The sequence below is a fragment of the Mycteria americana genome, chromosome 4 (assembly GCF_035582795.1).
Source record: "Mycteria americana isolate JAX WOST 10 ecotype Jacksonville Zoo and Gardens chromosome 4, USCA_MyAme_1.0, whole genome shotgun sequence".
Classification (NCBI taxonomy): Eukaryota; Metazoa; Chordata; class Aves; order Ciconiiformes; family Ciconiidae; genus Mycteria; species Mycteria americana.
The window spans coordinates 50,379,600-50,394,851 of record NC_134368.1 but is presented as its reverse complement, the minus strand read 5'-3'; the positions used below and the strand labels follow the sequence as shown (position 1 = coordinate 50,394,851).

Sequence of the window (15,252 nt, the reverse complement as noted above, 5' to 3'; positions counted from 1 at the left end):
ATCCAATTTTTTTCCTAGGAAATAAAATTATTACTATGTTTTCAGAAACTTGCATTTAATTAAAATAAAGCCTCACCTTCCTTTGGAAAATACATTTCAATAAAACATTTTAGTGCTTGCTGGAAATCAGACAAGGGGTTACAGGAGCTCTTGGGGCCTTGTGTTTAACACTGGCATGGTTTTGGGGCTCATAGTTTTAGGTCTTACCCCACAATGTATGGTAGCTTCTGGGGATGACAGCCAGATTTCTGCTTATGAAAAAGAAGGTGGTCATTCTGGTCTCTACCTCTTTCCCTCTCCTGCTTCCAGCCGCATGTGTTTACTTCTTCCCTGCGCTGGCTCTTGCGCTGTTTAACATGGCAGGGAGATGAGTCAGATCATTAACCTGTCTGAAAAACATATCCAGTGAGACAAATTTGGTCTGTGAGCTTTCACACCATTCCTGGAACATGTGTAAGGGAGGGGGCAGGCCTGCAGCTGGGAACAGCGAGGAAGAGAGGGGGCAGGATGACCCTTTTGGTAAAAGTAAGCTGTTAAATCAGCTTGGCCATCTCACTTAGCTGGTGCCTGGGTTGGTACCGTTGGCAGTGCTGGTAACAATTTTCCTGCATCATACAAGGCCTAAGGACAAAGAGGCAGCTTCATCCTTGGCATAATTCTACGAGTGGAGTTGCAGGAGTTATACCCAGGGTGACTTTGTCTAAAGTGTGCCTTTTCAACATAGTCCACTAAATCAGTTCATTCTTGCTCTCTCTTTTGTTTCTTTATTTGTGGCTACACTGAATTAGCATCTTAAATAAATTGCCATGGGAATCAGAGATGCAATAGCTAGCTTGCTTTCTCTTGTGCATCTACAAACGGTCTTTTCATAGCAGTCTTTTCACAATCTCATGTACAGTGTTTGGGCACTTGATCCATATCCATCAAGGGCTTTTGATGCCTATCCTGTTTCATAAAAAATCTAACAGTGTAAGGTGCATAACATATGGTATATGGTTGATTGATAGAAAATTTCTAGCACATATAATTTATATATGCAGATGAAACATCTCTCTTTCTGGAGTGACTTGTCACCTATTTATTGCTCCTCACATTCTGATACATTATTTCTATATTTTGTGACACATGGATTGTAGAAAAGAAAGAAGAATAGATAACTTGGTTTGATGAAGCAGGGCATTCTCTGCATAGCAGACAAGGTAAAAAAAGAGAGCTTTGTAGGAAGAGAGAAGGCTGAAAAGACAGGCCTTGTGATGAAGAGAGCTGTGGGAGCCAATCAATAAGAAAGGAGAAACTCTGAAAAGGCCTTGAAGCTCAGGACAAGAAAGCATGGCTTTCATGGGGATGTAGGCAATGTGGCTGGGGTACGGAACAAAAGATGACCTCAGTTGCTGAATTTTCTGTGGAGAACAATGTAGGTGCACTGGGAATAAGATCCAGGGTCAGTAATCAACATAATTAAAGTAATCAAATACTGTGATCATACGGTGGATCTGGGCAGAGATTTATGTGTTAAAAATACTAAGAGAAGAGAGCTCTGGTAAAATACTGTTGTTAATGTGGATAGCACAGGGTTAACTAAGCAGGAAATCTGGATAAAAGTATAGGCAGTGTAGGTTATATACTTGAGTGGCAGCTGATGGAGCTGTGCAATTGCACCAGAATCTTAGATATCATTGAAGAATGTGCCTAGTATGTCTCACTGTGAAGAAAAACTTGCAAACGTGACCCCAGCACATTGTGATGCAGCGATATGTGCCAGAACTCGTGCGCAGCCTGTCAGCAGAAGCCTGAGAGCTGTGATATGCCTGCCCATCTGAACGAGGTGCTAACTTCAGCATCTGCTTCTGTAGGGGGCTCAGCTCCTTTACCAAAGCAGAGGAGGAGGTAAATGACTTGTGCCAAGACTATACAGTAATGAATGTAGTGGAACTGGACTGCTTTAATTTGCCCCCAGAAAAGAATCTTAAAATTAGGAGCTGTCAAGGCATTTAATACTGTATTCCTAAAATACAGGGTAAAATATGGGACCGGAGAAAAGCAGAAAGCTGAAAGATAGAAATGCATGCTTATAAATCATTGACATAAAAGTGGTACAGGAACCTGCACAAACAAATAGTAAAAGCTGGATAGAATATAACAAGAAGTAGGGTGCCTTGGGAGTGTGAGAGAGGAAGAGGTAGACGCTGAGAGAAGAATTAATCAGAAAGGTCAGAGAAAAAACAGTGAAAGCCAAAAAGATGGCATGGTTTTTAAGGAGGATTTTAATTATTTCCAAAGCAGAAAATAGCTTAGAGAGGCTGAGGCTGAAGTACAAAGCATGATATTTATGCAGGGAGTTATTATAAGAGACTTGATGAGACTGATTTTGGTGGCAGACAGGCCTCACAGCCAAACTATAGGCATAAGAAAGTAGGACAGAGCTGGGATGAAATGGGATCAGCAGCTGTAAGCAGGGTTTTCAATTAACTAGGAACAATTCAATTCAAACAACAAAGGAGAGAGGAACTTAGGGAGACAGGTGGGATCATAAATGGCTGAGGCAAGATCAGAAGGAGCTTAAATTTCAGGCAGTATTCACTCCATGCAATACCTCTTCTGTCTGTTAAGATCACTAAACTGACAGAGAAGTATTTGCTTCTGTGCTACCTTACCTTTCCTTGAAATGTTGGGGGGGGACAGACAGGGGGGCACGGTGTGGTGCTGAAGAGAGGGGATACTCAATACCTCCACTTTTGACAGCAGTAAGCTGCTAGATCAGCTTGGTTGTCTCACAGAACCTTACCCTAAGGTGCCTATGTTGTAACCGTGCTCTTTTGGGGAGATCAGGACCAAAAGAACAAGCAGTTAAGATGGACGTGAAGAGGAGCAATCATGGGAGGATCAATGAAGGTTGGGGGGTCAGGTCAAGAAGGTCAGGGTAAGACAGTCGTGACAAAGTGAGAAACCCCAGTGTCAGCAAACAAAATGTGTTAGGAAGGATGAGAATAAGAAAAAGGGTGGAGAGAAGAAAAATCAGAGACTTTAAGTGAAACTTCTTTATGTTGAATATGGGCTAAGCTTAATGCATAGGGTTTTTGTTTGTTTGCTTTTGTTTGATTGACCTAAAAGGAACAATGTATAGGGGATACCTGTGGGCTTTCTAAAAGTGTTGGTATGAATATGCAGCAAATATGTGCTTTTCCTGATGTGACTTACTGATTTTTTTTTTCCTTCTGCCTTAAGCATTTTGCTGCCTAGCAGTAAACCGTCAAGCACTAGCCCTTCCTAGTCAGTCCCTCTTGTTCCCCTACTTAAGAATGAAACACAATATCTTGAACACCCAGAATGCGAAGAAGCTAATCATTGGCTCGCATTGTGGCTGGCAGGGCAGGCCCGCCTCTTTGGCTTGTGCTGACAAGCTGTTTATGTTTGTGCAAGGCCACCCTTTAACTCAGCCGCCTGATGGCCATAATGGGACCAACTGTCTGAATGCTGCAGGAAGCTAAATGTTCTGATCAAAGGCACAGTGAATTTCAGTCTCTGATACTCCTGCATGGACTCTATGGAACACTAGTAAGTAGCCTTCTGTCTCGTTGTGGCTTTTCTCGTAAGACTAAGGGCATGTTTTAGCAAGGCAGGTAGGCGCTGTCATTCAGAGAGGCAGCTATTATTTTCCTCTGTCTTAAGTAAAAGAGCAGCTACTTTGTATGCACTGTCATGACTACAAGGACTACACTATTTCAATCTCAAATAAGACCTTCCTGGGAAGCAAGAGGGAAGAAGTTAATAGGAACACAACCCATTTAAACTTGCTAGGTTTTTTTTTTTTTACAACTTTAATTAATCTGCACCTAGTTGTCATTTTTCGCTGCATTTCCAGTATTTGATCACCCAGTTGTGTTTCAAACAGCAGTGGTTTTTGCAAGGTCATAAGTAGCATTGTTCGGAAAAGTGTGAAAGGGCTAGAAACGGGATACTATAAAATGGATGCTCCCAAGAATGCTGATTGGTACTGTCATATTCTAAAATACATGCCTAGCAGTAGAAAAAGCAGAGTCATATTCAGAGATTTCAGCCCTCTTTGCTGGCTGCTATTAGGAAATGTTCACAGCTTCACAGAGCAAAAGACTGCAGAGATGGAACGAGCTTGACTTCTTGTGCCTTTAATATGTCCTTTCTAGTGTTCAGAATTTTAAATAAAATATTCCATGTTTGGACAGTATTCTTCAACTTAATCCTGCATTGCAAATATCGATGGACTTTTCACACTTTCTCTTTTACCCTTTACACCAGCAAAGAAAATCTTAATGTCCCTGTCAGAGCTGGACACCATGCAGAATCTCAGAACTAGTCTGCCCGTGAAGTTTTGGCAAGTCTGTGTCTAGATTTCATGTGGCAGCTGAGGATAGCTCATCTGTAGATCTCATTTAGTAAATAAAGAAAATAAAGATATGACAGGTTAAGTGACTTTGCCATGACCATAGAGCAAAGTAAGTGTCAGCACTCAACAGTCTATTACTGAGGTCACTGTACTATATTATTTCTTTTTCTTCCTTCCATTTATTTTACAAAATCCTATCAGACAGTGTGAATAGTAATTTCTAGGGATGACTGTGTGCACCTCACAGGGTTCAGATTGGCTAAGAGCAGTACCTCATGATTTGGCTGCTTATCCAAACTACTCTGAGCTCGAAACTGGGTGGGAAGCCTCAAGCAGAGTAGGCTGCAGTAATATTTTTAGTTCTTCCTTCATTTGGCATGGATGGAAATGTCCCATATGGCACGACGACAGCACTTTGATATTGCCAGGATGGTCCTTTCTCCAGGGTACTTCTTCAGCTCTCTCCTGAACCAGAAGTGCCAGGATCTCCAGAAAATTCAGCTCAGGCTTTGAGTTCAAGATACCTGGGGGGAAAAAAGAAGCTATCAGTGTAAATAAGCATGTTCACTATGCCCCTTTTTAAAATCACAGGAATAACTTTACTTCTAAGCTTCAACCAGATCTTTGTTAGCCTTGAGTCATGCCAAAAAAATAAAAGCAAATCCAAAGGGAGGCCTGATGCCATGTTTTTTTCAGCTTGTCTAACTTTCCCTCTATGGATGTACCCAACAGGGGGATGCACTGGGGTTGTACCCTCCTCTCTGCCATGCTGCTTGTGTTTTGGGGCTGTTCACAGCTTCTGCAGACAGCTCTGATGCAGTCTGGAGACCTTTGGCTCAACTCTCCTGCTCATCTATAATGCTTTTGAGGACTGCATCTTTCAATGAGTCTTGAATTGCAGAAAGCCAGTCAAGCAATATTATCTGTGGGAAGCAGTGGCTAAGAGACAGTTAGACAGAAACTTTCAAATAAAACTGGTCAAATTACAGGCAGCAATTGTACTTAGTACATTTTAACTAGATGGGTCTTGATGCTCACAGTTGTTCAGCTCTGAGACTGAGCCTCCTCTACAGCAATACAGTGCATGCGTAGTAGTGTATGAACTAAAGCTAATTACAGTAATAAGCTGCTTCTGTGCCAGGCTGTGAATACAAGCCAGAGGTTTTCAGTCACTCTCTCTAAGTAGCAGATAGATACTTAGCCTTGATTAGTAAAGATGAAAATGAAATTGTTTTTTGTCTATAGATTAAGAAAGTAGGATCTCAGTACTTAAGTAACAATGAAAGCCATGAGATGCACACCAGGCATAAATACAACCTAGGAGTTTTTGCTGTGCTCTCAGTACATAGTTAGGAATAATCAATATGCTTACCACATTGTCTCTCTCTTGACTAAAGAAAGAACTCCCTTGTGCATCACGAGCTCAGCACAACATGGCTTGCTCTGTAAGGGCAGACTGTGCCTGTTTGATTTACATCAGGGTAAACAGGCAGAAGATTAACATTGATTTGTCTTCCTCCCAGAGAGATAATTTTTGAGATGTATTCACAGGGCTTGCTAAAACAGGGGGCTGAATCAACATCCTTCATAAAAAAACCTGACTACTCTGAACTGCATATGCTATAATTGTACTTTCTGATTCTGACATGGTAGGCAGTTTGTGAAAACAGAATGATTTACTAATACTCATTAACTGAGCTTTCAGATAGCCTGGGAAGCAGATAAGCATATCATCCTCAATCTACAAGGGAGGGAAATGAAATCTGCAAGAAAGATGGAAATAGAACTAAGATCTGCTTCCCAGGGCTGTGTTTTTACTGCAATTCATTTTCTTCCACTGGCTTTGTAGGAACATTGTATGTTGACTGTGGGATCCCTTGCCAACATTTTCCTGTGGTTGAGTCTTTAGTCGGCAGACACATTTGCAATATAGCTATTGTTCAGTTATTCAGCAGTTAATGGAAGGTATTAATTTGGGGTTGACTGAAACCCTGACCTCTTACCATAACCTCTTACCAGTACTTCCCAAATATACTTACAGTTACCAGATTACAAAGCTTGTAACATTGAATCTGATCTACTAGATTTCCCCTTCTTTGCCCTTGAGAATGTCAGACCAGCTCCCAGAACTGATCAATCTCTTGGGAAAGAACAGCTCTCTAGATTAATAAGAGTTTTGAGTTACCGGAGCTGTAATTCATGACACTCTCAGCATTTGAATTCTTAGTGAAAGCAGGAGGCTTTAAGGGTGATTTTCATCTCAGGGATTCAGCTTATTAGCAGGTGCTCTGCTGATGTGTCCTATATGCTTGACACATATCAATTAAGGTTATGATAAGAGAGAGCGTGTGAGTAAAATACCACATGTGCCCCCCTCCCATCAGCTGTTTGAGTCTGACCAGAAAACTGAACTGGCAGGTAACAGGAAAAAGTCTGAGTGCCTGAAAGAAGCAGTGGCAGTCTTCTGTTAGGTTTCGATAGACTTCCTTGTAAAATCACTTACTAGCAGTACTCAGGTCTCCATAGGGTAGAGGCTGAGACTTGCAAACAACCCCTCCTCCTCAGCCTCCTTGGATAAGTTGTCCCCTCTCTTAAATCTGAACCCTCTGACTAATATCCTCCATGCTAATAGGCTCAACTTTCACCCACACCTTTTAAAAAGCTTTGTGAAAACTTTTAAAAATCTTTCATTGTGTTTTTTTTTCCCAGGTCCATTTTCCTAGGTATTAGATCCTTTTCTAGGTAAGGGATGTTGTTCCCAGTAAAGTGGAACATACTGGTTGGTTCTAAAATATGAAAAATGCTAAGCATGCAGCCTTTTCTACTAAAAAATAAAAAGCAGCAGGGTTGTAGTACTTAGATCTCACTCAGACATCAAGAGCACAGGGTCTCCTCCTACTGTGTGCGTTTTATTTTGGTGGTGTTACTCAGAGACAGCACCACACTTAGGAAAGGAAATGATTGCAAGGCAGGTTATACGTGCAAAATTCACCCCAGGAGAATAGAGGAAGTTTCTCAACCAGGAATTTGCCACAGGGCCAGTTCTGTAGGGTGGCCTGCCTGAAATATAATAGAAAACACAGGTCAAAACAGAAAGAAAAGGCACCACTTCCTACCTTCCTTGCCTGTGGCAGAGCATGAATTGCAGTGGCTAAGTGGTCTTAAGGTCTGTGCTGCCTTAAATCTACATCTACCAGGGTCCACTGGTTTCTTTGACTTCTCTCCCTCCTGTCCGATATGCCTTGTCTCCCAGCTGGCCAGCAATGCTGAAAGAAACAAGCATTGGGGGCACAGAGATACTTGTATTGGCTGTGCTCTGTTCCTATGCTGGGAGGATGTTCCCTTGGACTCCATAGGCAAGCCCTAAGCTTTATTCTTACTGGAATCACTGGCTTACAGAACAGGCTCTCTGCATTGCTGCATTGCTTTGATAGTGTGTAAAAGGCACAGTCTTGCAAAGTACCTTCTTCTAGGGTACATACAGGACTGGTATAAAATTAACTGCAGCCTCCAGATGGCCCACCCGGATTCCCCTCTCTAGCTCACCTCTCTCAGGCCCAGAAAGCAAATTGTATCCCAGTATGTGCTCAAGTAAGCAGGAAATATTATAGATGCCAGTGCTCCTTCATCTACGAAGGAGCTTTTAAATATTTCAGTTTCCTTCCTTTTTGCCTGTGCAGCTGGGCCAAAGGTCTAAGAAAGCAGCAATTTAAGCTCGTAGCATAAAATGTCCCTAATTGAGTGGGAAGCTTGCTGTGTTCTGTCCTGGTTGCTGCTGTCTAAAAAAATTATCACGGCTGTCATCGGCCTTTCCTTCTTATCACTGCTGGTTCACACCATGTGAAACTGAGAAGCATACTACCCGTTAAGACTCAAGGATTGCACTGCAGTTTCCCTCATGAAATCAAATCATACTGGGGCTCATTTTCTTCCTGACCTCTTTCTCCTTACACAGCATCTTCAGTTGACACTTTACCTAATGCTCCCTAAGCTATAGTATAGCCCCCTAATGTACCCTGACAGTCAGATGTTAATGTTTGTTATAGTAACATCCTGGCATGGAATTCTGCAGGTCTTACTCTGGCGAAACTCCCACTAATGGCAATAGGGGGACTGGTTACTTAAGGGCTGAAATGGGACTGTGAGAATTACAATCTTTTCTCCTATGTGTGGTTTAATTTCTGCTTCTGATTGGGATGCTTAGCATTAGAGTGGTACCTTTGGCCTTCTTTTAAATTAGTTTTTGAATGTGTAAGAGCAAGTTGATAGGTATTTGATGAGGTTAATATAACTCCGGCACTGCAGTGGCTGAACTTTCAGCATATTACAGTTTTCAGCCATCACCTTCATGACACCATCTGTCTAAAGAAATCTGCCTCCTTCTCTCCATTTTCCCCATCATTTTCTCCTGATATCCACTCTCCTCTATCACTTTGAAATCTATGCTTGACACTCATATACGCTTTGGGACCCAGAGCTACATCAAAACACTTCCTTGGTTCACAGTGGCTATGGAAAACGTTATGCTGTCATATTCTAATACACAGATGGGAAAATGTGAGCCATGGCTACTATGGCTCTGACTGCAAAAAAGAGGATACAGGAGTGGGAACAGATGATCATGTGGGTCAAAAGAGCAGGGGCAGCATTCTTGTATATATGTGCAGGTACCTAAATTTGGGTTTTCTCAGTAGAGATGTCTTGTATTCCCACCTGCCCCAAAGCCCTGCACAGCCTCGAGCCTCTCAGCCTTTCACTGTGGCTTTTAGTGTCTCCTAGCCTGAGGGCCCTCATCCTTAGACCCGGTCTCCAGCTCCTGCCAGAGCATCTAGCTCCTCCCTATGGTCCATGTCCCCCTGCCTTAACCACATAGTTTACAGCCTCTTCATCTTTCTGCCACAACTCCTCTCCTCCCATCCTAGAGCTACCTTTTTTGCCAGGCGTCCCAGATCCCATCCTCCTGAACCTCTCTGCTCCATACCATTTAAGATGCTTGTTCTCCCTGCCTCACAGTCCTTAAAAGCTTCCCCAGAGCCCTTTGCTCTTTGCCATATTCTCCTCCTACCCTCAATCTTCCTCACTACAGCCCAGTGTTTACAGTCTGAGAAACAGGGGGCAGTTTCTTCTCCCCTAGAGTCTCAGGTTCTTCAGTGCAAAGGTCTCAGCATACCTTCTTTTTTCTCTTTCTCGTTGTACTTGAAGGCAGGAAAGTAGGACGGGCATATACTAGCCCTTTGTATGCTGTAAGAATGGATAGCTCCAGGCAAGGTCAGAGAAAGACTAAGCCAAGAAATATATAAGCATGGTATATTTTTTAGAAAATGTAGCCCTTTCTATTTCTCTTGGCAAACAAAGTGTCCAGTATTCAACACATATCTTGTGAACCAATTTCAGGCCCAGAGCTGTTTTTGAACTGTTTGCTGTGATTCTTCATGTGCTCATTTCTTTGTGTTACTGGTCATGTGGTAACATTTCTGATTCTTGGATGAATGATGTTTTCAAACAAAAAGAGGGATTTGGACACATTACTTTTGGTTCAGAACTTTTCGTGAATGCAGCCATATGAAAATGTATTACATCACTGTTTCCTGGATACTTGCTTTTGAAAGAAATGTGAATGAAAGTTTGTGAAAAACAGTAATACTGAGACATCGTGATTTTATAGGAGCTAGGGCTGGTGGTTAATTTCTGAGAGTAGCAAACTATGATTCAGGGTAGTACAGAGCAGAAGCGTGAGCCTGGCACAGACTGAGTGTATGCCAGTGTTTAAGGGTCATGCTTGCCACAGAAGTGCAACTTAGAGCTTGAAGTAAGATTACACTCAGGAGGAGTGGGGGGCTTACCTGCTGTTTCATGGTATGTTTTCATAAGCAGCTTGAGCGTTTGGCTCGCAGTCTTCTTTCTTCCCCTGCTCTGGTCCATAATGCCCCACGTCTGTGTCAGCTGCAGCACTCAGCTGGACCCCTGTGAGCTAATTCACCTCACTCACCTTGCAGAAAATTGATGCATTTTGTCATGGGTCAATTTTCTGTCAGGCGATGAACTGTATCTGTTCACTGGGAGTCCAACAAGTGCCTCAGTGCAAGGTAAGAAGTGAGAGTGTACAGCCAGAGGGGCAAAGGGAACCTTTGAAAACACTCTAATATTTGTCTTTTGAAATTACATCCTTCCAGTATTTGACCTTCCCTGATGAAAACCACTGGGATATATGCATTGCATGCTGTTTGCTGGCTTGTTACTTAAATAATACAAAGTATCCAGCCATTAACTCCGGTACTGCAGGGTGGGGAAAAATGGACCACCATTCCAGCTTACTTAGAAGGCAAAAGGCTGCATGTCTCTCTGTCACCAAAGTGCTCAGAATGAGATCATGTGCCCCAGGCAAGCCCAGATCCCTGCAGTCACAGATGTTAGTGAGAGTTCATGGGAAAAAGTGGCTTAGTGCTATGCTTATTCTCCCTTTTTTCTGCGGAGAGCCAGGGGCTACTGCAGGCTGTAGTGAAAACAGCAGCAGACGTAGGGCTTCTCCAATGATGACATCAAGGTTATAATGCATTATGTTTTTGTCTGAGCTGTGTATTTTCTTTCTGTGGAAAAGAAGTGATACATTGTAAAGCAAGATACCAAAAGCACTGAAACACCCCAATCCTTATCTAACAGCAGGAGCAGGCTGCAAAGGATTATCACACTGTATTATCTCTTCGGAAGATCACCTGACAATTATGTGCCTTTCTGGAGGGGGACAGGCTTTTGCCAAACTCAAGTCACTGGGCACCAAGCTGAAGTACTAAAATAAAATACATAGTAAGTGAGGCCAGACCAACTGAATACAAGCTTAGCATCTAAACCCAGATCCAAGATATTCCATGTACTGGCTTTTAAATGCTGGCAGTAAAATGAGTTATAATATCACAGCTAATTCGTCTTTAAAAAATGGGTTATTGTCAGTGCCAAAATCTACAGTATTTTATTTCATCAACAGTAAGTGAACTGAAGCTTTGCCTTGAACCTTGAACTCCTCCAAGGGTAGATTTGTCTCAGTTTATCAGACTTGTGGTTTTTCAGTCTGTACAAAGCCTGCCAGCTTGTTTGCATCTAGGACTTAAACTATGACCAACTAGAAATCTGCATAAACATATTTAAAATCCTACACCAAGTAGTCTACTGCTAAAATGAAGGGTGAACACACAGTTGTGGTGCATCCCTGGCTTGTTAATCTGCCATCCTGAGCTTCTATCATTCAGACAGTTTCACAGATTCAAATTAAATGGCAAGGTGCATCCTCCACCAAACCCAGACCTTTCACCTGCCACTTTCTCAGTATTTAAACTGCAAAAGAACAGGATGGAAAAGAGGTTGCTTTCATCTATACCTTTGCAATTCAGCAATCCTAATACAACCACACTAGACTAGATGGGAGCAGAATCCAGGCCAAGAGAGATACATCTTCTTCCACCTACTGTGCATCACAACCTGTCCGTCACTGACTGAGGAGGGGCACTTTTTCCTTGCTTTAAGGAACATGCAATGATGTTTAAAAAAACCTTTCAAGAATCTATGTACAAAGCTGCATATAATCAGTATAATCAATATCTAAGGTGCATCCTTCTCAACTCTTGTCCTACTAACGTTCCTAACATAGTTGATCTTGGTGAAAAATCAGGGTTGTTTTCTACTTGCATGGAAAATAACAGGGTTGTTTTGTAGCTGGCATTTGAAAGCATCCTAAATGGAAGCTGCCATTTTTCTGAGAAGGCAAATTGCTCCTAGCACGTTGTTTTCCCTATCTGATCTGTTCTTTGTTGCAGTCTCTCCTCTATGAAGCTTTCTACAGTAAATTTTCTCTTACCATCAAACTGATTAATATCTTCCATCTCTGTTTCTCCAGAAAACTAACATCCCTGTGCTAGATAGGAACGTGGTGCTTGACTGCCTCAAAGTTCATGGAGTGTGAGAAACTGGGCATCAAATGATGCCTTAGTAATATCCAGGGAACAATTGTGCATGCAGCAGTGAAGGGACACACAGCCAGCCTGCCTAGAGGCAGGAGCCATCTATAAACAGTAGGATGCTGGTAGCCCACATGGATGATATGAAGGAGGAAATGAAGAACAGAAAAGAAGAGAGAAAAAGATGGTGAATAAGAATGATGCCAGGGAGGCTGGAAGATGAAAGGTCATTTAAAATCAGTCTTCTATTTCTGAATTTTGAATTTTCTTGACGTTTTCTTACACAATTGTTATTTGTGAAAACAGCCTTTGATGTAAATGTACTGGAGTATTTTTCTGAGACAACAGATATGTTGAAGAGTACCTGAGAGATCAGTGTAAATTAATGCATTTACTCCTCAGGAGGAAAAAACGTTCATTCAGCATGCGCATCACAAACTGAAAGTGGTTATTTCCGCCTACTCTCCACACCATGTCTCACCAAGAAGAGTTCTTATTGCAAAGATAACAGTCATTCAACTTCTCTTGTACTGTGACAGTACAGTGGGGAAGAGACCCTGCATGTCTAGAAAACCACACAAGGGCTACTCAGCGGCACCCCATGAAATAATTTCTGGCTCCAAACCTGGAAGTCTGCTCTACCAGGATCAAGTCCTTTGATTTCATGGAAAATATCAGTCCTGATAAAAACAAGATGTAGTCAGTTCACCCTACTTCTTTACTAAGTGGGAGAAGAATAACTCAACTGTTAACAAACCTTGTTTACTGCTGTTTCAAAAAAAATATTATTTGCTTCAGCTGACGTCTGTGCATTTCAAGTGTTTCGCTGCTTACTACCTTGATGGGAGGACACAACAGAAGAGAGGAAAAATGCTAGAATGCAGGCCAAAGATGCACAGCTGTGGTAGCAGCTAAGCAGTAGGGCACATGAAAGCTTTTCTCATGTACCTCTTGTTTGTGTGGGGTGCTCTGGTGTGTAATAACGTGACTGAGCTCATGTGTAGACTTTTATATTGGATCACTAGATTGTATTTCACTCCTCTGGAGGCTGCCTGTTTTCACAAAAGCTGTAGGGATATAATACCTTTGAGATCTCTAGCATTCTACCTGATTTGACTGAAATTATTCAATGGGTTATACAACTACTGGAAGTAATTGTGACAGCACAGGCAAAAATACATGTAAAGAAAATTTTCATCATTTTCTCCTTTGCTTCTACTGATTAGAGAGTCTTGATTTCTATTTTATTTGATTTCATTTTATAAACAATTCAACTGCTTTTGACATTAACAGTCCAGTTATGTCAGTCCTGGATCCAGGGATCCAGGTACAAGATGAGTAGACAATCAGCACAGTCCTAATTGTGCAAAGATGAAAAACTGAGCAAGTGACAAGGCTCAGGACTTTTAGGCACAGTGTTTACAATGGTGTTTTTATTTTGTTAATGACTCACTGTACTGATTCACCCATGCTTTAGTGAAAGCTGCCTCATTTAGAGATTCTCACTGTTCAAATAGAGTAAGATTATTCCCAGTAGAAAAGCTTGCAAAAGTCCTCTGGTAAAACTAAAGACTAAATAAAACTTGATATTTTAAAGTAAAAGAACATGCAGATAACAACAACTTTAGTTTTAAGCAATGGCAAAACTTTTTTTTATCTACCATAGAATTGTTTTTCCAATTTTTTATTGGGAAAACCATGTTCTTCAGTACTGACTCAAAAGCCTTGAGGTATCCAAAAATATAGGTGACCCCTCAAGCCTCTGGTACCTGAATTTAGTCAGGGCAGTAGACTTTTAAATAGCTGAAAATAGGGACTGAAAGTGACATAGGAGCTTCAAGTCATGGACTTGCACTGGGTGCTTTTCAAAATTTTGCTTGTGATACTTTTGGTGAAATGTTCATTCTTGTAATTAATGGATCGAATCACCCCAGAGGTTCTCTATAAAGCAACTGACCACTGACTCTGAGAGTTGCCTTCTTAGAGAAAAAAACCTATCAAACCAAAACAAAACCTCCCAACACAATAGATTTGCTTGCCACCTGGAAGCATTTAAAGGATGTAAGTGGATCAGCATTCACTTCCCTGTTTATAAAAACCAGGTTGTTCTAAATGACTTGCTAAACTGTTGAACTATTTCAAGTGATGCACTGGATTTCCGTCATCGCCCGCCCCCCCTTCCAGAGAGGCTGTTTGTGCTGGGAGGGAGGGCTGCAGGGTTGGTTTGTTTCCACGGGGAGGGGGAACCCGGCTGCCACCTTCCCGAGTAGTGTGTGGTGCTCTCGGCTGCTGGGGGCTGCCTGGGGGAGCAGTCAGCCATCTGCAGGCGGGAGACCATCCTGGCATGGGGCTGGCTGTTTATTTTCAAAGCCTTTGTACCTCAGGTTACTTATAAGGCTGATGCTTGGGGAGTTCTGGTAAAACTGGACTGTATATGTTCCCTGGTTTGCCTGTAATTTGCAGTTTATGAAAACCAGATGGATGACTCTGTGCTCTGCAAGTTAGTATAGGGATGGGAGCTTCTGACATAAGAGCAGCTTTTACAGAAAACACTGAGTTAAGAAGATTCAGGCTCAAGCTAGATTGCTTCTTCCCTCCCCCCCTTTTGTCTATTTTTACTGCATCATTGGTACGTGTCCAAGGAAAGTCGGCCATATCATTCGGAAATACAAGGGGATAAACTTTTGACTGTCGGATCTCTTCAGGCTGAGAGACTCCAGAGTAAATGAACTGGGAGAGAGAGAATTAAAAGGAGAGATTTCTTTAGGTGAACTTTTTTGGTTGTCTGCTCTGCCAACAGCAGTGTAAAGTAACGAAGAAACTGCAGGAGTCCTTTCCCACTGTCTTTCTAAATAATGTAAGTTACCCTTTCACACTCGTCTCTAACTGTCCGTGTGCTTTTTCTGCTTTCGAGTATTTTGTGAGAGCAGTGGTTTTACA

General features: G+C 42.0%; 1 protein-coding gene across 9 annotated transcripts in view; it reads left to right on the top strand.

The window, feature by feature from the left end:
• The window catches only part of TRIM2 (tripartite motif containing 2), a 116,100-nt gene that overhangs the window by 40,769 nt on the left and 60,079 nt on the right, over positions 1-15,252 (top strand). For 3 of the 9 annotated variants that reach the window (XM_075500439.1, XM_075500434.1, XM_075500437.1), the window contains exon 1: positions 14,550-15,169. The exons of 3 other annotated variants lie outside the window; for them this stretch is intronic. The gene's annotated coding sequence lies outside the window, so the exon portion shown is untranslated. Of the gene's footprint in view, positions 1-3,409; positions 3,556-14,549; positions 15,170-15,252 lie in introns of those variants that run through there. 3 more of the 9 variants (XM_075500435.1, XM_075500441.1, XM_075500445.1) reach the window with 3 other exon arrangements.